At 41.9% G+C, this 22,088-nt stretch overlaps 1 pseudogene; it reads left to right on the top strand.

Moving 5' to 3' along the window:
* The first annotated feature begins 17,465 nt into the window (after positions 1-17,465).
* Positions 17,466-20,627, top strand: LOC147417220 (uncharacterized; annotated as a pseudogene).
* The last annotated feature ends 1,461 nt before the right edge of the window (positions 20,628-22,088 follow it).

Raw genomic sequence — 22,088 nt, 5'->3', positions numbered from 1 at the left:
CTTTCAGACTTATTATGGCTCAATAATGGTAAAGTTGTAGGCAAGTCTAAAAAGACTCCATTATTAAGACCAAATCTCCCAAGGTGTGCACCATATCCCACATAGTGGGCTCAACAAAACCGCTAATAGATCACAGTCCCACTTACCCTAATATAACTAACAGAATCAACCATTAATAGGATACTTAAGGACCTCTCTTCTTAAGCAAGAAAAGAGAAACCAGATGCTTTGATACCAATGTAATGGTAATGGCCTATGTACTTTGAGAGTAGCGGAATTAGGAAACTTAGAAAAACATTTTTGTGAGATTACTTTGAGAGCATAGAGGGTGAATTTAACTGATGGTAGAAACATAAGCATAGTACTTAGTTAACTTGGCATGAACAATAATTTTTCAAGAGAGAGAGTTTAGATAACATGAAAATAGTTGAGGACCGGATTTATGTGGAGCCGGCCCCCCCTCCAATAGGCATTTGTATTATATATTCTCCCATTAAGAGGGACTTGGTACAATACAATCTTTGTGTTTCTTGTGACCTAGGTGATGCAATGAAGATGAAAAGCTTCATGCATCACGAGTATAACATAAACTTTGCAAAAAGAATCAACTATCCCAAGGCCTCAAACACCTTCAAAGGTGGAGAGAGCTAGTGAGGAATGAGGGTAGGAAAGAGGAAGAAGAAACATTCCTCACTTATCATCACTCTTATTGCTAGCATAATAGCATAGTAATGAAGATGGAGAAGATGGCAAGCTTAAGCATTGAAGCATGGCTCTTGGTTGGATTTGCATTCCATAGCCAAGAGTGTTGGTGTAGACTTTCAACTTCTCTACTAGAGTGGAGAAGGAGATGGAGCTGTTACACTTTGCACTGCACACCTTGAGAGTGTGTGTGAGTGTGTGTGTGATAGTACACCCCCCAAGCTAGCCCCCTTATTGCTTTTGTTGACCCCCCCTTGTAGCTCAAGATTGAAGCTTATTGGACCCCTGCAAGACTAGCCAATCACATGCAGGATGCATTACAAGCAACAAGGGGGACAAGTGTCCCCCTTTCCCCTTTGAGAGAGAGGACTTGATAAATGCAAAAATAAATAATTAAATCTACTAAATTATCATTGGACCCCTTGGGAGGCTAACCAATAGGCCCTAGGCACACAATGAGGGCAACATGAGGAGGAACTTGACAAGTGTCCTATATGCTTTCTTTGTACCAAGCTTTCCTTGTGTGAGGGTGGGTGTGTGTGTGTGTGTGTGTGTGTGTGTGTGTGTGTGTGTGTGTGTGTGTGTGTGTGTGTGTGTGTGTGTGTGTGTGTGTGTGTGTGTGTGTGTGTGTGTGTGTGTGTGTGTGTGTGTGTGCACGCTCTCTCTAGCCCCCTCTTGTAGGGCTCGCCCTCTCCTTGTAGGGATATTTGTTGACTTTTTGGAGCACCTTACCCTCAAGCACCTTAGTCAGCAAGCATGACAAAGCACCTCAAGCTTTGGTAATATTCCCACAAGAATCTCAAGAACCTCAGTCATCAAGCACGACAAGCACCTCAAGCTTGGTCTGGGTTCCCACCTTAAGCTCACAGCCCTAGCTTTCTTCACTTTATACCACCATGGAACAATCACTGTTAGAAATAGGTGCCCCTTCTTGGTCATCAACCATGGGGCAATGTTGTAGTTGACAATGACAACTGGTCATACATTGTAAGATATCGATCTCTGACCAAATGGATTTATGCCATCCATAGCCAGTCCGAGACACCAATTTCAAGCTTTTCTAGCAAAATCCGGCCATGTGTCATCTATATGCTTCCATGCCACCCAATCTGCAGGGATCCGTAGCACACAGTCAGAAGATCCATTCTTCTTGTGCCATGATGCTAGAGTGGCCATGGACATGCATTCAAAGAAATGATTGATGCGAGGCAGTAGAGGAAAGTGTCGCAACACCTTTTGCGGCACTTTTTGTATGTGGAGATCTATTTGATATCTCTTGGAATCACATTTCGGACACTTCTCCATGTCATGTATTCCCCTCCGAAAAGAACGCAGTCGTTAGGACAAGCGTGAATGAAATTGTAATCCATCCCCAGGTTTTGCGAGATATTTCTTTCTTCCTCTCTGGAATTTGGCATCACATTATCAGCTGGCATTATGTGCTCTTTGAGAAATCTACACAAAAAAAAAAAATGCAAAACATTTGTGTACGTAATTTGGTACATTATACATTTATAGTTTTTATTGCAGTAGACACATTGTAATAGATCACCTGAAAAGTTATGTGGCGCTACTTTCACTCCATCCAAACTTTGCCTTCGTGTTGAGAAGAACTAGGAGCGCCTTCAATCTAGATACTCATGCTCCACCATACAATCACTACAAGAGGTTACGTGCACTTGTGACGCTTTTAGTGACGGAAATACATTGGGTTTTTATACTCCCCAGCGTCGCTAAAAGCATCGCTACGGGAACGTCTCTATAACCATCACTATACGCGTCGCTATATAGCAACGTATATAGCAACAATTACAGTCCTTCTGTAGCGATGCTTATAGTGACGTTGCAGAACCTTATATAGAGATGCTAATAGCGACACCCCAGAGTAAAATATTTTGGGTGGCATGGAATTGAATGCCTTGCCACCTATCAACCCTATTGAATGTTTCCAGAATAAAGTATACCTAAATGAATCCAAGATAAGCATAGATTCACCTTTGAAAGAAAGTGCAAGGTATACACTGAAAGTAGTCATCCACAAGACAATATAACCATTAACTCCATCATGCATAGTATTGTTTGCAAAATAAAGATACAAAACTGTCCAAATTAGTTGGACGAAAGTAAATTGACGAAAGTAAATCAATGACAATTATACATATCATAGGAAAAATCACTTGATTGTTAAGCTTTGCAAATGGAATAGTTACAACACAATTGTCATTCTGTCGCAAAATACATGGTTTTCCAATAGTTACAAAAAGATGTATACACGTCATCTCATTATACATGCTATGACAAAAGAAAGCTAATGCTAACTGACGTCGTCTAATCAGATGTCTCATCGTGCCCAAGTGGCATGTCTGTCAGATTCTGTAAAAAAAAAGACTTTCTGTAAGTATAAACATAAAATTACAAAACAATTTATTTTCTTAGCTTATCATTAAAATACAACAAATGTAAAAGAGTAAAGTGAAATACTAACCATGCCGCCACAAGAACTAAGAATGTCCATCAGGGCATTTAAGCCCTTTCTGCCTGCGTACTCACGCTTGTACGGTGTGGGGTCACGTCCTGTCATCGACCACTATTCAAAACATAGAAAAAATCCATTATGTTAGAATTTAAAAGTACAAATAGACGTAACTACCAAACCTTAAGAGCAATGCAAAAACACTTATAAAATTGGCCTCAAATGATGCCCACCCGTCGCTCCCCAAGTGGTGCGAGCTCCTTTCCTCTACTCACACTTGTCAAGATTCTCGTGTGCTGCTTGCTTTGCATCTTCCAATCTTCTTTGGCCAACCAGTCTGGTCTGTTCCACCCATGATTTATTCCTTTTTGTACTTCAAAATGCTTGTGATTGCAATATTTGTGCATTCGAATCTTCATCTAGTCTTCATTGAAGCGCTCATCCCAACTTCACACGAGAAACTCTTTATGCAGCATGCTGATGACTCTATCTTTTAATTCATTTGGCACTTCACTCCAAGTGTTCAGTATGTAGTGTCAAAACACCTGAGACCAAAGACCGTGCATACGCAAGATCACCTTCTTGCCTTCGTCATCCAAGATGATGCCGCCACTCATATTGACCGAGTATGGCAAGCCGTCTCACCTGTGACGTGTGAACTTGGGTGTCTTGGCAAGGGTCTCTAGTGGTGTCTCGATGGGGGTACGGACGTCAGGTGTCTCCACTAGAATCTGGGTGCCGAAACAAGGAGTGTCGACTGGGGTGACTCTCGGAGGAGTAGCTAGTGGTGTGTAGCAAGGAATGGCCGATAGCCGCACAAAACCTGGCGTAGATGGCGATGCAGTGGCTGGTGTGGGGCGAGCAAAGAAGGGGAAGGTAAGGAGCCTCATCAAACATGAGGTGGTGTCGAGGCATTAGCGGCAGCATCCCCACAGCAACCGCCATCGCCACCACTAGAGCGTCGATGCCTAGACGAGTGTGAAGATCGTCACGTGGACACCGAAGCTTTGGAGCGCGTTAAATGTTCCAAAATAGAGGGAGACGCTGACGAAGTGGAACGACGTGATGGTGCTCCAGAGCAATGACGCTCCTGGTACCACTTCCTCTGTTGGGGTGACAAAGAAGAAAGAATCTCATCATCATCCATACCTACATTAAACACACGAACATTTAATCTTAATATTGAATGGAGAAGAAAACATGGACAAGTTATAATCTATATTGTAGATAATAGGGAGAGGGATTCCTGTGTAGCGAGAGAGAGAGAGAGAGAGAGAGAGAGAGAGAGAGAGAGAGAGAGAGAGAGAGAGAGGACTCATAAAGGGGGAGGGATTCCTATGTAGAGAGATTCCTGTGAAGTTCTTGTGAATCTGTCTCCCGTGTGCATTGTACGTATCTTGTAAAATCTATGTCTTGAACAACATGCCTTCTATATGTAGCTGTGACGAGACACTGTGGTCATAAATTAAATTTCTTTTCTATTTGCCATAGTTTTCTCGATTACTTGCGACAGATCTTTATCTATCACGAGAGAGAGAGAGAGAGAGAGAGAGAGAGAGAGAGAGAGAGAGAGAGAGAGAGAGAGAGAGAGAGAGAGAGAGAGAGAGAGAGAGAGAGAGAGTTATTACTACACTGCATCGAGAGTTTCCAGCTCCCTCTCTGGAGAATACTCTCGCAGGACCCTTACCTGTAGCCACTGAAACCATAGGAGCCAGCCCAGTGTGTGTGTGTGTGTGTGTGTGTGTGTGTGTGTGTGTGTGTGTGTGTGTGTGTGTGTGTGTGTGTGTGTGTGTGTGTGTGTGTGTGTGTGTGTGTGTGTGTGTGTGTGTGTGTGTGTGTGTGTGTGTGTGTGTGTGTGTGTGTGTGTGTGTGTGTGTGTGTGTGTGTGTGTGTGATATTCAGAGGGAGAGAGAGAAAGAGGGGAAGGGAACATGAGAGGGAGGAGAGGGAAGGAGCATACCTGGAGTGGAATCAATGACGATTAAATACAATTTAAATTTCTCAAGTATAGCATATAGATAGGAATGGACAAAAAGCCACGTGAATACAATATATATTATAAAACGGAGCAAAAATGTTCAAATACAATGTTTATGTCTTTAAGAGATCTCTCTCTCATCCTCGCATAGCTTAGCATAACTCCCTATGTCTATATAGAGCTCCCCGTTTAGGCAGATGTCCTCCGTTTCATTTTGTAGATCCTCTGCATGCATCCCCTAGAGAGTAGCAGCTTGATGCTCATCTGGCACTACCTCAGAGGCTTCCGATTGAGCATCTTCTCCGATCTCCTCCATTGATGCTGTTGTGATTGGCACATGGTAGCCCTCATACGTCCGTGCACTATGAGGGGCTACCTCTATGACGTACCACCAGTTTGATGCAGACTTTGTAGGATGAAATATCATCTGCCAGAGCCACATAACTTACATGAGAGCTTCTAAGCACATAACTTCTAGATTTGGATGTTAAATATTTACAGACTTACTTGTTCACAATTCTTGGGTAGTACGAAAGTGTCTCTTAGGTCGGTCCATTTTTTAGTTGAATCCACCTCAAGGAAACCAAACTCTCTTCTACGCACAGTAGCGTTGCGACCCTCCATGTTTATCTTGAACCATTGCATGTCAAACAAGTCGACAAAAAATCCTCTATAATCAATCCTCAAAATCTCTTGTAGCGGGCCAAAGTAAGTGAGTTCTGCCACCACAAGATCTGCATCAGAGGACCGTCATCGACTAGACTATTCAAATTTTTCCATGATTCCACAATCTTGTGTAAAATGCTTTTTGTCGATCCGTTTCACCCTAAAATGTTGACCTTTATACCATGTTGCTAATTATGGCTTATACTACAACCAACAAAGATTATGAGTGGCCATTCAAACATCTAGAAAGTCGCTAGTCATACATTGCAAACTTACCTTGATTGCACAACCCCAAGAGTACTCCCACTCGTCCTCAGTCACTTCTTCACCGCATTGTTGTGCGCTTTTCAATTGGTTGTGCAACCATCTTAAGCTCATGAATGTTGGTAGGATCTCTAGACCCTCCAGATAATGCATCGGGGATCGTCTTCCCCATCTTCACTCAATTCGTGCCCTTTGACGCTCTTGGTTTGCATCCTCGTATTGTGAAATCCACTTTTGCATCACTAGATTGTGAAGCATGCAAAATTGGTTGATTTTAGCCTCTAGATCTTCCGTCATTGTCTTCTCAATACCGAGATTGCACATGAAAATCCATGATATTCACTCATCATCTATGCTTCGCCATAGCATGTCTCGAGCTTTATCAAATCCATCTAGCCACTCTCAATGTAATCTAGGGACTCTGATACTAGCCAACCTTCTTCCATGCTACCCTCCGGGCATGCCTTCTGATGCACATATCCCTTGAGCATTTTCACGAAATGTTCTAAAAAGAACATCCATTTGGAATGTACTGTGCCAGCTATTTCCACCTCATCAACTATGTGAGCAAGAAGATACACCTAAATGGTTAGCATAATAGTAGAAAAGTGTTTCTCAAATCTGTAGGAATCTATAGCACACCATCCGAAGATCTATTCTCCTCGTGCCATGATGCTAGGGCGTCCATGAACTTACAGTCAAAGAAATGCTTGATGCGAGGAAGCAGAGGAAAATGTTGCAAAACCTTTTGTGAATTTTTTTGTTCGTGGAGATCTACTCGATATCTCTCACAATCACATTTCAAACACTTCTCCATGTCTATGTATTCCCCTCTTAGAATGCAGTCATTAGGACAAGCCTGAATTGAATTGTAATCCATCCCCAAGTTTCGCAAGATCTTTCTTGCTTCCTCTCTACAATCTGGCATCACATTATCAGCTGGCAGTATGTGCTCTTTGAGCAATCTACACAATTAAAAAAATACGGTACACTTGTGTAAGTAATCTATCAGATCATTATACATCTAGAGTTTTTTATTGAAGTAAACACATTGTAATAGATCACTTGAATAGCATTGTGACGCTAGTGTCACTCCACCCAAACTTTTCCTGCATGTTGATAAGAACCAGGAGCACCTTCAATTTAGACACACGTGCTCCATCATAAAATGGCATATCGGCTTCACTTTTCATATCATCATAGGTCTCTCTCTCTCTCTCTCTCTCTCTCTCTCTCTCTCTCTCTCTCTCTCTCTCTCTCTATCTATCTATCTATCTATTTATGTTTCTCTATCTTTCATTCTCTCTCTTGCTTTTTCCTTCTCTCTCTCAATGTATGTGTGCTTGTGTCTATGAATGCATATTTCTCTCTTATACTAAAGATATATTAGTTGATAGAGCCATTGAGCTCGGGAGAGCTAGACGTCCACGACATCGATTGAGGCTCCATCAGAGGATCAGGACTATTGTAGCGTGATATGGGAGACGCCCAATATGTCTATTTACAAAGGTGGACATTGATGAAGCTCTTCACCAACCGATGCACTACTTTCTCAGACATTAGATTAGATCCACAAGGAGTTTATCAGATTGGTGTCATAAATCGAGCATAAATCATTCTAGCATTTTGAAGACGTGTAATATAACATTTCATTTTCTCTCTCTCTCTCTCTCTCTCTCTCTCTCTCTCTCTCTCTCTCTCTCTCTCTCTCTCTCTCTCTCTCTCTCTCTCTCTCTCTCTCTCTCTCACTCTCACTCTCACACACACACACACACACACAGTGTGTGTGTGTGTGTGTGGGGGGGGGGGGGGGGGGGGGGGGGGGGGGGGGGGGGGGGGGGGGGGGGGGGAGAGAGAGAGAAAGAAAGAGGGGAACGGAACATGAGAGAGATCAGGAGAGGGAGGGAGCATACTAACTCTCCGTCTACTCCTCGTATGTGTGTGTGTGTGTGTGTGTGTGTGTGTGTGTGTGTGTGTGTGTGTGTGTGTGTGTGTGTGTGTGTGTGTGTGTGTGTGGTTGAGAGAGAGAGAGAGAGAGAGGGGGGGGAGGCGGGTATACCTGTTTCGCACAGAGCGTCGAAACTCAGATCTACAGATCTAAGTTTTGTGGCGCTCTCAGATTATCTTTACAGAGTCAGTGTCACTATCGTCTTTGTTATATAGTGATGCCTATAGAGACCACTTTTCCACATTTGAGCGTCGCACTACAAGCATATGCTAAAGAACCTCTTGTAGTGTAAAGTATATTTTTTTGGCATTCTTACATTATTTCTTGTCAAATCTGAGCCGGATTTATTATCCTTTCCTAATGCTTCAACCAACCCTTTTCAATTTCCAACCAGCACAAGGCAAAGCTGAGGCACACTTTTCCCAAACATTGCATATGTGTGTGGGCATGCGGTGCACATAAAATTTTCCAAGAGCCTTCAATTGAGCTTGATCCTTGTCTAATGTGGAAAACGTTTCTAAATCTATATATCTTAGGAAATAAGGACAGGTTCAGAGTGCCGACGAGCCCAAGCACCCTTTCACCTTTTCTACTCTCGTTTAGTTCACACTACCCACGAACAAGCTCAAAGTTAAAACTTGATGCAAGGCCTACATCAAATACAATTAGCCCTCATGGCTAGAGCTATTGTCCTGTTTTGGGTGGGGTAGCGTGTTCAACTCTCTCCACATCTAACGTCAAAAAGGGTGTTGGATTATGGGGGTATGATGCCACTAGTTTGTTGGCAGTTCCAAAAACTGAGCTCTTTTTTTTCATCCAACCACTATGCCACGGTGGACATGTCAGCAAAGCTCAATTTCTTGGCATGACAGTCTGAACCTAGCCTACAGAGAGAATCTCTCTCTTTTTCAAAAGGTAAATGCTTTCTTCATTTTTTAACACCTCCCAAGCGGCATTCCCTTGTCTTGAATGCAGATAGCAAAAAACCGAGAGGCGAGCAAACATTTTCGAGCATCCAAACAAACACACACACACACACACACACAGATACCCATTTGAATCTTCCAATATACATCTTGATCACATATGCATGGAGGCGTGTGTGTGTGTGACTCAGTGAGTGAGAGAGCGAGAGAGAGAGAGAAAGAGAGACAGAGAAAAAGAACACCCATTGAGTCTTCCAAAATATATCATGATCATATGTGTGGAACATGTGTGTGTGTGTGTGTGTGTGTGTGTGTGTGTGTGTGTGTGTGTGTGTGTGTGTGTGTGTGTAGCAGTTTTAAATCTATATACATATACGCAAACGAACACTAGTTGTTCACAGACCATAAATTCTAGAAAAGTACAGTGGCATTGCACAATAATTTATTTGCAGTTGAAAATAAATTTTGTACAAGGTAATGAAGATAACAAGATATAGTTCAAGAATCCATAAACCCAAAGTCTGGGATAATTTGCGTCACATTAAGATATCCTCCATTTGTTAAGAACTGGACAATTTAATCAAGGAAGGTAGCCCTCACCTGCACCCATAGCCACAAGAAAACAATTCGTTAGCACGTGACTGTACGCAGGTGATGCAGGGCATCCCAGTTGTTATCCATGTCACCTTAAAAAAAACATATCGTTCTTAACAAGTATATTGTTTAGTTTTGAAATAAACCATTCTTTGGCAATTTTGCCAATCTGATAAAGGAACTTGCAAACCCATAAAGTAGCTATGTATCTGTTTATTCCTCAATTTAATATATATATATATATCTCTTTTTTTTTAAACATCTTTTGCTACACTAAGTTTTTTGGAGAAACGCAAAACTTCCTTTTCGATCTGATAGGAGAGAATTTCACTCATTTGCGGTAGGTAAAGTTAATCTCAAGCCAAAAACACAGCTCAATTAAGGACAACCTCATCCTTGTGGTTTGAGAACATTTAGAACGGATCCTACTATAAGGACCGATTTTTAAAAACACCTTGAGATATCTTTAAAAAGGATCTTTAAAGATTTTTACACATTTATAAATCTGAGTACACTCTCCCTGTTAAGATTTATATATTTTTTTTTATAAAAATACTATATTTCTCAAGAAATATTAATGCTTATCATGTCTTGTCTGTTATATTATATCACTAGCCAGAAATAAACTGTTGTTTTAATTAAAAAATATAAAGCCCTAGGTCAACCAGTCCTTCGATCAGACTCGGACCTGGTCCGAGATAGATATGACATAAGAAAAACCAGAAAAGATCAGTATAAAAGGGAGTTTATACAACTTTCCATAAAACCGAGGTCTTTATAACCTACTCCTAGAAGCACTATTGTATATACTGCAAGATGCTAGGTTAGAGTCAGCTCCTATATATTTTTTTAGTGTTTTTTTTAAAACCAGCAAATGAAGACCAACAAATTTTATAGAATAGCCGAGGTTCCAACCCAACCAAGCCATATAGAACTCAATTTCCCTATTGAAGTAAAGGTAATTCACCAAACAATATCAAAAGGAACATCATCTTATGTGAAAAAAATTGTATCTTGGAACCAGCTTTAATAAATCCAGTATGTGCTGCCATACTTTAGCTCCATATACAAACCGAGTATGTATTTCCACTCATATTCAATAACGGATGTGTAGCAACTCTTAGCATTATCACGAATATGAAAAAGAGCAATAAGAGAAGTCAGGACGCCTTGACAGAAACCAGTATTAAGTGCCCTCAAACAGGTGTACCGCAGATCTAATGCAATAGGAACCCAAACAAGAGAGTAAATTTTTCAAGTGACTGTTATTTTACACAAAGGACAACAATAAATTAGTGAGCCATAAACCAAAATATCAAATCAACAACTCATTTTTTTGTGAATTTCTAGATTTTTTTAATTTTACAAGAGTTCATTTCATCTATTGAGCAGTTTTTTACCGCATCATAACATCATCGCCCCAATATACAATTCCATTCTAAAAAGTACCATACAGTACACTTTCCTCAGTAGCAAAAACGGCCACTTACCTGGCAGTTTTCCCCTTTTTTTTAAAAAAACCGAATTTTCATTAGAGAACCAGTTTTATAGCACTGTATACGGCAACCATGCATAGTACTCCCATCATTCACAAGAATCCAGACAGTACTTAGTTTAACTGAGCCATTCACTCAGTTTCCAGAACCAGGTTACAACTTAATTTTTTGTTTATTTTACGACAACGACCATCCTTAGTCATAGATTTATATAAATTCCAAACTGTCACATAGCAGAGATGTACCCACACATACATTAACTCCCAAAGACCTGTAAGTAAAGTATCCGGAACAAGTTTCCATTTCTCATAACTCTATATTATTGGTTTTTTTTTTTTAACCATTCACATCTTTTTATCAACAAAGCTTCAGAATGACATATTAGCTTTAGGTTTAATATCCGGAAACAGAATACCTGGTTTGTTTTTTAAAAAAATTCAAAAAACAGCTACAGTGAAGCTACACAGAGATTCCCAAATGCAAGACAAAGAATTTTTTATAAAACCTGTAGATTGGGAGACGACGAAGCGTCCACAGTCTCCTTCACGTTCTTTTTCGGCATGATTGAGCACACAGTAGAAAGTATCTACTCACCCACACAGTATAGAATGCACACAAGTGAGTACAGCACGATGCCAAGTGAGTAAGAGTACTCACAATTTTAGGGGGCAGTTATACTTTGCTGAAGCAAATCGAGAGGAGATCCGCCACTGTCACGGTCCAGCTACAAAGTTAGACGCCACCCATGCCATACGGGCCAGATACTCAGGGATAGTCCCAGCTGAAGATCCGGTCTGACCTTACATCAGTATTTGCAACTACACTCACATGTCACCTCAACCCTAGCGCAGGCACAAACGTGTTGCAGGCAACCCGACACAACAGAGAGGCAAAAAAAATGCGCTACAGAGTGTAAATGGAGAGAGAGATTCTATTTACCTTAAAGCAAGGTCACAGCATAAAATATCTAGTCTTATAATGTATACCAACTAGACACACCAATGCCGTCGATACCCGGTTCAAATCGACAATCGAGATTTTTTAACCTAGCTCAAGTTTAGTCACACATCCCTATACAAAATCCACACACCCTAATCCTCGGCATATGTCATGCACCCAGCAACTGGGTACAGTATATAGAGATGTTTATTTACCTTAAAGCAAGGTCAAATCAAATAAATATCTAGTCACATATTGAATACCAACTAGAAACCCCAATGCAGTCGATACCCGGTTCGAATCGACTATCGAGCTTTTCTGAACCAGGCTCAGGTTTATCTCACACATCCCAAGAATCCACAAACCATTTTACTCGGCTTAAGTCAAGCATCCAATAATTGGGGTACAGTATACCAGCAAGGAACTAAACAGTGTACGATATACTGCATATTAACAACACATTTTTGTGATTAATTCTGACTTCCAATTCTGATTCAAAGTCAAAAAGTGAGTCTATAAAAGCCAGAAGACACTAAAATATAAACCAATCCAAGGTAGCAGTAAGGAGTAACTGTACAAAAGTAATATACATATCCGCATGTTTGCATATCAGGAGTGCTAAAAAAAATGGCCTACAATCAAGAACTGGTTTTTTCCATAGCAAAAGCACACCTTTATCAATTAGGTGGCTCTACACGGAGAGCAACATTACTCCGTTATAAACTATATCTATTCCCACAATTAGGAACCTCAATATCCCAGACTAAATGGTGGTCATACAAAAGTCGAGTGACTCGTGTAACCCTTTGGGGTCGTGAGGGAACAATATCAGATTGGCTATGGTTACAGAGGCTCTGGGCCTAGGGCCACAGTATTATTACGTAGAACATTCAATGAAGCCAGGTTTTTCAGAGCGGTTATACCTGCTAGCCCAATTCCTTCCATCCCAAAAGATCTATTTGTATCGAAGTTATGGTCATCAATTAAGAGGTTATTTTAACTGTACTCCGCGCACACGGGAGTATGGGTTGGTCTTGGCAACTCGTATCTTGCCTGTAACAGAGCACCCAAACACCTGCTATTACTGCGTTAGCTGTTTGTGTGATCACGTAATGGGCGGTTTAATAGAGATGTAGATGAGGTGCACCAAAAATACTTATCAGCCCTGCTTCTTTTTGTCCCTTGTGAGTCAAAAGAAAGAACTCAAGCTATTTTGTGTGTGTGTGTGTGTGTGTGTGTGTGTGTGTGTGTGTGTGTGTGTGTGTGTGTGTGTGTGTGTTCCAATAACAATATAGCATAAACACCAAAGAATCCTTTCAAATTACAAAAGACACTAGAAACTATCTCAATGAATAGGTGGCACAATTCCCATTCATAGTACAAAACGGACTTTATACACAAGTAAAAGAGAATCAAGAGCCTGAAGATATATAAATCCGCCATCTTCAAACCAAGGAACTTTGAAAACCATAGTTGAGAAGGAATTACTCACCTGCACCCGTGAAAACAACACAACATTTAGTTAGCATTGGCACCGTATGCAAGTGATGTATAGGTATCCCTCTTTCCCCTCTTTCTCTCTCTCTCTCTCTCTCTCTCTCTCTCTCTCTCTCTCTCTCTCTCTCTCCCTCTCCTCTCTTCTCTATCCCTATCTCTCTTTCTCTCTCTCCCTCTTTCCACTCTTTCTCTCTCCCTATTTCTCTTTCTCTCTCCCTATCTTTCTCTATTTCTCTCTCTTTCATTCTCTTTCTCTTCCCCCCCCCCTCTCTCTCTCTCTCTTTCTAGTTTTTTCCCTCTCTCTCTCTCTCTCTCTCTCTCTCTTTCCTCTCTTTCCCTCTTTCCCTATCTCTCTCGATTCCTCTCTTTCGCTCTCTTTCCCTCTCTCTATTTACTCTCTCTCTCTCTCTCTCTCTCTCTCTCTCTCTCTCTCTCTCTCTCTCTCTCTCTCTCTCTATTTCTCTCCCTCTCTATCTACTCTCTCTCTCCCTCGCTATCTTTCCCTATCTCTCTCTATTCCTCTCTTTCCCTCTCTCTATTTACTCTCTCTCTCTCTCTCTCTCTCTCTACTTTCTCTCTCCCTCTTTACTCTCTCTCTCTCTCTCTCTCTCTCTCTCTCTCTCTCTCTCTCTCTCTCTCTCTCTCTATTTACTCTCTTTCTTTCTATCCCTATCTCTCTTTCTATTCTTCTCCTCTCTCTCTATCTATCCCTCTCCCTCTCTATTTCTCTCCCTTTTTTCCTATCTCCCTCTTCCCCCCCCCCCCCGCTCTCTCTCTCTCTCTCTCTCTCTCTCTCTCTCTCTCTATTTAAAAAACTTAACATTTATATCTAACATTCTATCCAAACAAGCCGAGCAAAGCAATCATTTATAAACAAGCATAGCAAAGCAACCATTTCCAAACAAGTAGAGCAAAGCAACCATTTCCAAATGAACAAGGTATGTTATGGGTTCTCTATTTTTATTTTTTTTAATTTTTTATTTATGCACGCATGCGTGTGTTTGTGTGTGTGTGTGTGTGTGTGTGTGTAAAACAAAAGGGAAAGAGGGGGGAGATGCTGTGTTTTTTGTTTACCTCTTTCCTTGTAGCGCGCTTGAGCTTTGGCTAGGTTGAGCTTCCAAAGACGATGGCGGAAAACCCCTTCGATGAAACCCCTTCAATGTTGTGCTTCCAAAGACGATGGCGGCCCCTTCGACGAAACTTGGGAAGCTTGGAAAAGGAGAAGGGAAAGGGGGGGGGGGGGGGGGGGGGGGGGGGGGGGGGGGGGGGAGCTTGGGAGCGATAGCGGAGAGCAAGAATGCAGAGTATGCAGCAAAAAACGCGGCATCCTCTGCCTTCTTGCCTATTTTAGGTGCCAGGCATTACCTCGCATATTATCGCGGTCGGTCATTTCAAACGGATACATGCGAATCCGAGGTTGTGGGCGGGGGGGGGGGGGGGGGTACAAACTTCCCCCTTTCCCCTTAGCTATCCATTACTTCATTTTTTAGAATTTTGAGTTTTTTAATAAAGATTTTAAATTTTTTATGGATACTTTATTTTGTAGTACTTTAAAATGTTTATTAATTGCATTTTTTAAGTTCTCTTTTAGTTAAAAATAAATTTAGCACTCATTATCATTTATTCCCTTTGACCTTAACTTTATGTAAATTTTTTAATGGAATTTAGGGTTTTTCTAATTATTTATTTTTTAGGACACATGACTAAATAAACAACATTTCGCGTGTGCAGGACATTGACTGGGATGATCTTAGTCCCCCTGGAGGCCCTGAGCACGATCGTTGGCTCAAGGAAAAACTCCCTTGTCCTTGTGCCAAGTGCAAAATGGAAATCCCTCGCTTGAGGCGCATTGCTTTGGAGCACGTGGAGAACGAAGGTCTTTGGCATCCTCAAAAAAGTGCTCGGAGAGATGAGAACTCGACTCACCTTTCACTTGAGGAGGTTCCACATTGGTCGGTGTTCGGTGGTGGTGCACCGGCACGCAATGCCAAACGGTAGAGGCAAGAGTGACTAGGCGATTTGGGTGCACCGCATAGTGATCCTCCCGTAGTAGTTGGCTCTACTTTAGCAGCTCCTAAGGCGCCTCCGTCGCACTTTGAGGCAGAGGATGAGCACATGTTCAACATGTGTGATGGGTTACTAGCTCATGAGCGCAACGTGTGCAAGGAGGATTGTCAGTCTTGCACTAAACGGGCTGCCGAAACGGAGAATAGATTGATGACGAGTGCCCAAACACCTCTTTACGACGGTGCACGGTACTCGGTGCTCCGAGCATCGTTGGAAGTCCTCAACTTGCAAGAAAAATTTGGTTGGAGTAATGCAAGTGTCGATGCACTACTTTTGTAAGAATGGAATGTGGCTTTTATATACTCTCCACTGGCTTTATGGTGCCGTCCGCATTTTTGTTGTAGTTTGATGGGCAAAATGTTGCCAGAAGATCACCACATGCCTCCAGATCGTCGACGAGCTAGATCGTATGTCACTGCACTTGGAATGGAGTATGAGCACATCCATGCCTGTATCAACGATTGCATCCTATACTGCAATGAGCATGCACATGCTACCTCATGTCCCGTGTGAGGGGAGGCACAATACAAGACATGAGTGAGCAGGACGCACCTACCCCACAAGGTATTGAGACATTTTCCATTAATTCCTCACATCCAACACAGGTTTAAAAGCAGGTTAGTACCATGGAGCTTCTCGCGTGGCACGCGAACCATCGCTCAAATGATGGAAAGATGTGAGTCCCTGCCAATTCACCTGCATGGAGGCACATCCAATCTCAATGGCCAAAGTTTGGGTTGGAGCCTCAACACTTAATTGAGGCTTGGGTCAGCAAGTGATGGTGTCAACCCCTTCGGCACTAAGTCTGCTTCATGAGCACTTGGCCTATGGTGATCATCAACTACAATATTCCACCATGGGAGACAACCAAGAAGGGAAATATACTTCTTTCCTTGGTTGTTCCAGGGAATTACAAAGTGTCAAATATTGACGTCTACCTCAAGCCCCTCATTGAGGACGTGGAGGAGTTATGGAGAGGCATTTCTATTGTCGATGTCTCACTTGCAAAGGGAGGGAGAGAGGCCATTGTGAGGGGGATCCTTATGTGGACTATGCACGACTATCTTGGGGTTGGATAGATTTCTAATAACCCCCTTTCCTCTATCTCTCTCTCCCTCTACCCCTTTAGTTCACTCATATCTCTAACCATATGATATGTATGCAGGGTTGTCCACATCGGGGCACAATGCATGTCCTACTTACGGGCCATCGTTGGTGACAAAGAGGCCCGATTCCTTGTGCAAGGTAATCTATCCAATCAACCATTGTTTCTTACCCCAAGGGCATAACAAGCACAAGGCTCCAACAAATGGGAAGACCCCTCTAAAGCTCACGATGGCAGATTGGGCAACCATTTGGGAAGAACACCACAACAACAATGCGGCTCCGTGTTCTCCACCAAAAGATATGTCAAGGTATTCCATATTTTTAAGGCTTCCATATTGGAAGGAATTAAAAAATACAACCCATCTTGGATCCCATGCACATATTCAAGAATGTAGCCCAAACACTATGGGACCACATTATTGGCAAGAAGGACTCTTTGGGTGCTAGGGAGGATTTGAGGCTTTTAAAACGTCTCCTCGCTTCTGCTACTCCACGTCGTGCCCCAAATGGGAAGATTGTGCTTCCTAAAGCACCATGGATGCTAGCCAAAGAAGAATTAGACAAGGTGAAGGGTACCATTGCCTCTATTCGCACACCAACAAACAGGATACATGAGGACGCTAAAGGGAGCTTTCACAAAAGCGAAGAAGGGTGGAAGCGTTCAATTGTATGGGTTGAAGTTCCATGATTGGCACAAGATGCTTCTGGTAATCTTCACACTCCCTATTCTATCTATAGTTTGTTTATATGACTATTAACTCACTTTCCCTCCCCCTGGTTTACATTGTAGTTCATTCTTCCAGTGAGTATGTGTATATGTCGGGACAAGAAAGTTAGGGACGCTATTTTTAAACTAGGAGAGCTAGTAAGGTACACCACAAGACTCCACTCAACTACACCTTTTTTATGTACACAATAATTTCAACTAGCACTTAGTGTATCCTTGTGTGTTTTCTTGCAGATTTGTGAGCTCCAAGGAAATCGAAATAGATGCTATCCCTGCTGCTCAAACACTTGCAACAGAAGCTGTGTGTGCCATTGAAGATGCATTTCCTCGATCGGTCCTTCTTAGTCAAATTCACCTCTTGGTTCACGTGGTGGAGGAGATCACTATATGTGGAGTAGTGCACACCCGATGGATGTTCTTCTTAGAGAGGTTTTTAAAGACTCTCAAAGATTTTGTGCAGCTACGGTCTCAACCAGAGGCATGTATGGCCGAAGGGTGGATCGTTCAAGAGGCATTTGTTTACATATCAGAGTATTTGGCACAAGTTGATCCTTCAATGCCTCACATGTGGTCAGACGAGGAAGAATCAAGGATGACTTCACACTTGCCAAGTGGAAAGGGGAAACTACTTAACATGGATATGAATCTATCCCGAGTGGTCAATAACTTTTGTATTCTCAATGCAAAGATTGTGACCAAGTGGGTGGACTTGTGGACAGTGGCAAAGGCAAGGCATTTGCAAGAGAGGGAAGCATGGAAACAAGCACATGGAGGAAGGAGGGCACCCCCAATGCCTAGACACCTTGCATGTTTCCAATATCTCATTAGTACAGAGTGGATTCGTGAGAGAATAACCAAGGCAAAAGCGCGCGGAGAAGACATCACCAGGAAAGAATGAGAGTATGCACAAGGCTGCGTAGAGTACTCATATACCTAAACCATATTGTATATTTTTTTCTTGAAATTTGCTTTAATATGTATTTGATAAATTAATATATTTTTCTATTTTGTAGTGCCTTTCCTTTAACTCTATGTGGTCAAAGGGTCGTCATTTTTGTACGTGCCACATTGACGAGCGTAGAACCACCATGGATTGTTCCATCATGGGCAACTTTAACACAGACGGTGATGAAGCCAGGTACTGCGGAACTATTGAAAGGATACTAAAGGTTAATTTTAGAACCTTTCATACCTTCATCTTCAAGTGCAAGTGGTTTGCAAATGTGTTTAGACGACATGAAAATGGCCTCTACATGGTACAGGGAGGTATGACAATTTAGTTTTACCGCGCAATTGTGAGGAGGTCAGTGACATGTACCTTTTTTATTCTTATTTGCTTGTAGCATTAGTTATACCAATGTTACTCACTTTGAGCTTATATTTTATAGGTCATCTATATCCCAGCAATCCAACAACAAAACTTTGGTTCATAATTCCCGTAACACCTCAGGGGAGAACCATTTTTTCCACTAATGAAGTGGAGACCATCTTCGACCCTCTTCCACCTCCAACTTTGGATGAAGTGGAAACAGAGGAGAGGGAGGTGGATGAATCAAGTCCGGCAATAGCAAGTCTTAGCGAAGATGATTGTCATGATGATGAAGATGATGAGATGGAGGATGATGAACTCGAAGATGATGAAGGCAATGCATCCACAAACGACAATTACGTTTCTCTCTTTATTGATTTAGGATCCATGGGCTTAGAATTGGATGATGCCTCATCTAGAGATCTTTTGGAAGATAATTCATAAACATTTTGCAGTTATGAAGTTTTTTGTTCGTGTAATCCATTCATCTCTCTCTCCCCCCTCCTCCTCTCTTTAGATTTGGGAATATGCTCAATTATGTTAATGAATTGACAGTGATTATTTTAGTTGTAGCCAAGTGTAATCTTATATCCCCCCCCCTCTCTCTCTCTCTCTCTCTCTCTTTCTCTTCTTTTTTAAATTCGAACATTTTATACAATATTCTTTAATTTTTATTGAGAGGAGGAAAATGATGCATGGTTTTTAGGACCCCTTCTGAAGATGCAATAAAGGCACAGTCAGTTGTTGGGGAGATGAGGATACTCTAGTCCAAGGGATCTCGAAAGAGAAGAAAAATCTACTTCACAAGCACCAAAGAGTAAAAAGTGCCATGGACAGAAGATACGTGGGAACGAGCTCTTATGCATGCCTACAACCTATATCTTACAGAATAGCCCATTCTAGGTGTGAATTTCTAGTGAAATTTACACGAGGATGTTCGTGTGGACTCACAGCACAGCATACTCCGTTTTCACTTTTTTTAAAGACAGTAAATATTTTTACCACAGTAAATATTTTTTACCTACAGTAAATATTTTTCACCTACATGGTAAATACAAATCACTTTTTACCTACAGTAATTTTTTTCCCCATGGTAAATATTTTTTACTGCACCATAAGTATTTGGTAGGTAACAGTTCACCGTTACTAGAAGCAGTGATTGGGCATCAACAATGCATTTACAGGAGGAGAAAAGGAGAAAATCTTATGGTAAAGGTGAGTCAACAGGGATAAAGACTTTTGAGTTGAAAAGAGACATGCTGATTTTTTCAAAGAACACATGTCAAAAGAAGCCATGGTTGAGGATTTTTTGAGAATTTGATATTCAGGAGGACCCAGCAGGTCCCCCCCTGACATGTGCAGAACCTCCAGTTTCAACAGCCACCTTACCTACTCTTAAATGCTGGTCAAGGCCTTATCCCCATGTGTCACAATCAAAAAAATCAGCATTTACCCTCCCCTCTCACATCACTCTAGAGAATATCTTGATGGTGACATATCAGGTGACCTCAATCTGTTGACCACCCTAAGCAAAAAGTAACCCCAATCAACGGATTTAAGCATGTTTATCCCTAATCCTAAACCCTCTCAGAAACCTATATAAGGAGGCCTTCTCTCACTCAAAACCAACACTTCACCCCCTTCACCAAGCAATGAAGCTATGACGACATTGCTCACAACGAGGAGCTATGGATGGAGCTCTACTCTCTCTCTCTCTCTCTCTCTCTCCCTCTACTATGCTACATTACTAGCCCTAAAACCTAAATAAGGAGTCTTCTCTCATGCTCCATGGCCACCATCCTCGCCATCATTCTCTAAGGTATTGATGTGTTGCTAGTAGGATCATACCTACTTGCTCGGTTGATTGTTTTTGACAAGGGATTATGCCATCCTTGGCTTGCTTCTCTATATCCTTGTTATGTATGATCAGATGACGTTGTATTATTAAGTTGATGTCTTGTGTATATATATATGCTACATAAGGTCCCTAAGCTTCGTTTCTACGTGTTTGCCATATGTTTTGATGCCATCATAATGCCAGAAGTCTCGCTTGCCTATGTGCACTATGTGTGAGGTCCCTAAACCTCTTAATTTAGGGTGGTGCCCCCTTTGTTTTGTTCTTTGCTTGTTTGCATGAGGCGTGGTTTGTGGATTGTGCACGAGTACAGAGGCCACCCGATTGCACTGCTCTTTTTCCCGCTATCATTTTGGTGCCCCCACTGAGGAGGGCTACACAGACCTTTAGTCCACAAGCAATGAAGATGTGCAATCTACAACATGGACGAATGGCGTGAGGAGTTTGAAAATTGGAGAACAGAAGAGGAGGAGGCTTTAGAGGCCTTAAAAGCTTTCATCAAGGTCTTGTTACCAGGTTGCAGTGCCATTGAAATTCAAGAAATAAGTTCTTCTACATGCCTTGTTCGTAATCGTCGCCAACGAAGGAGAGTAAGAAGAAGAGCTTGATATACCTCTCCTCTCAACCTATGAGTGCTCCAGAAACCTCCAACGCACACGAGCTTGAAATATTCTACATCAACATACACGAAGGTACTGTGACACACATTAAGGGAAGAGAAAGCATCACCAGACCTCTCTTTCCTGAGGAGCCGACTAAGAGGAGGAAGATCACCTCTACACCTAAGTGGCCCAAGGCCGCAGCGCGTGCTCAAGCGTAAGGTAACATTTGTCTTAATCTCATTAATAAGGGATTACATGACCACTACAGGCAAGAAAAAGGCTAGAGAGCAACCAACTTCAACCTCCAACTTGAAACCACGACTCTCACCCCTAAATCCTCCTGAAGCAAAGAGGCGAAGGCTTTCCTACAAGATTGCCGCCCGTATGCGAGTGCTCCCAGTGCACTTTGTGAATCCAGACACCACCAATCCCAAGCCAACCTCCTGTCCGCGTGAAGATTACTTTGGATATTGTCCAAAGTGCTTTGGAGACCGGGTGAAAAGCCTCCCTGCCCTACCTTTGCTGCTAATTTTCAAGAAGTTATCTCAATCTAAGGAAACTATCTTAGTTGATGATGTGTTGTACATTAATGGTGTCACTTTCATTCGTCATGTTGATTATGGTAATGGCATCCAATTGTTGCTTGCTAAAAGGCTCAGCATTGTACAAAGTGTTGCCATCACGCCTTACGTCTTCACAGATGCATCAGGAAGAGTCGAAGTGATTCGAGGTGCTGACCTTCTATGGCTGATCAGGCTCATTGGTCCCAAGGTGGTGCAACTAAGCTAGGCTCTTGTGTGTAAGTATGGATGCCAATAATGAGAATGATGATCCCCGCATGTTTCCTTTCCATTTTGTGCGTCATATCCGTGTGAATATTTGTATTGATAGAAAAATCTTTTATCAGCAAATAATAGCCCTGTTGTTTAGAGCCGAGA

Source organism: Adiantum capillus-veneris, unplaced genomic scaffold, assembly GCF_014529385.1.
Source record: "Adiantum capillus-veneris isolate H3 unplaced genomic scaffold, ASM1452938v2 Hic_scaffold_323, whole genome shotgun sequence".
NCBI lineage: Eukaryota > Viridiplantae > Streptophyta > Polypodiopsida > Polypodiales > Pteridaceae > Adiantum > Adiantum capillus-veneris.
The sequence above is the reverse complement of the archived record's forward strand: the minus strand, read 5'-3'. Positions and strand labels throughout refer to the sequence as shown.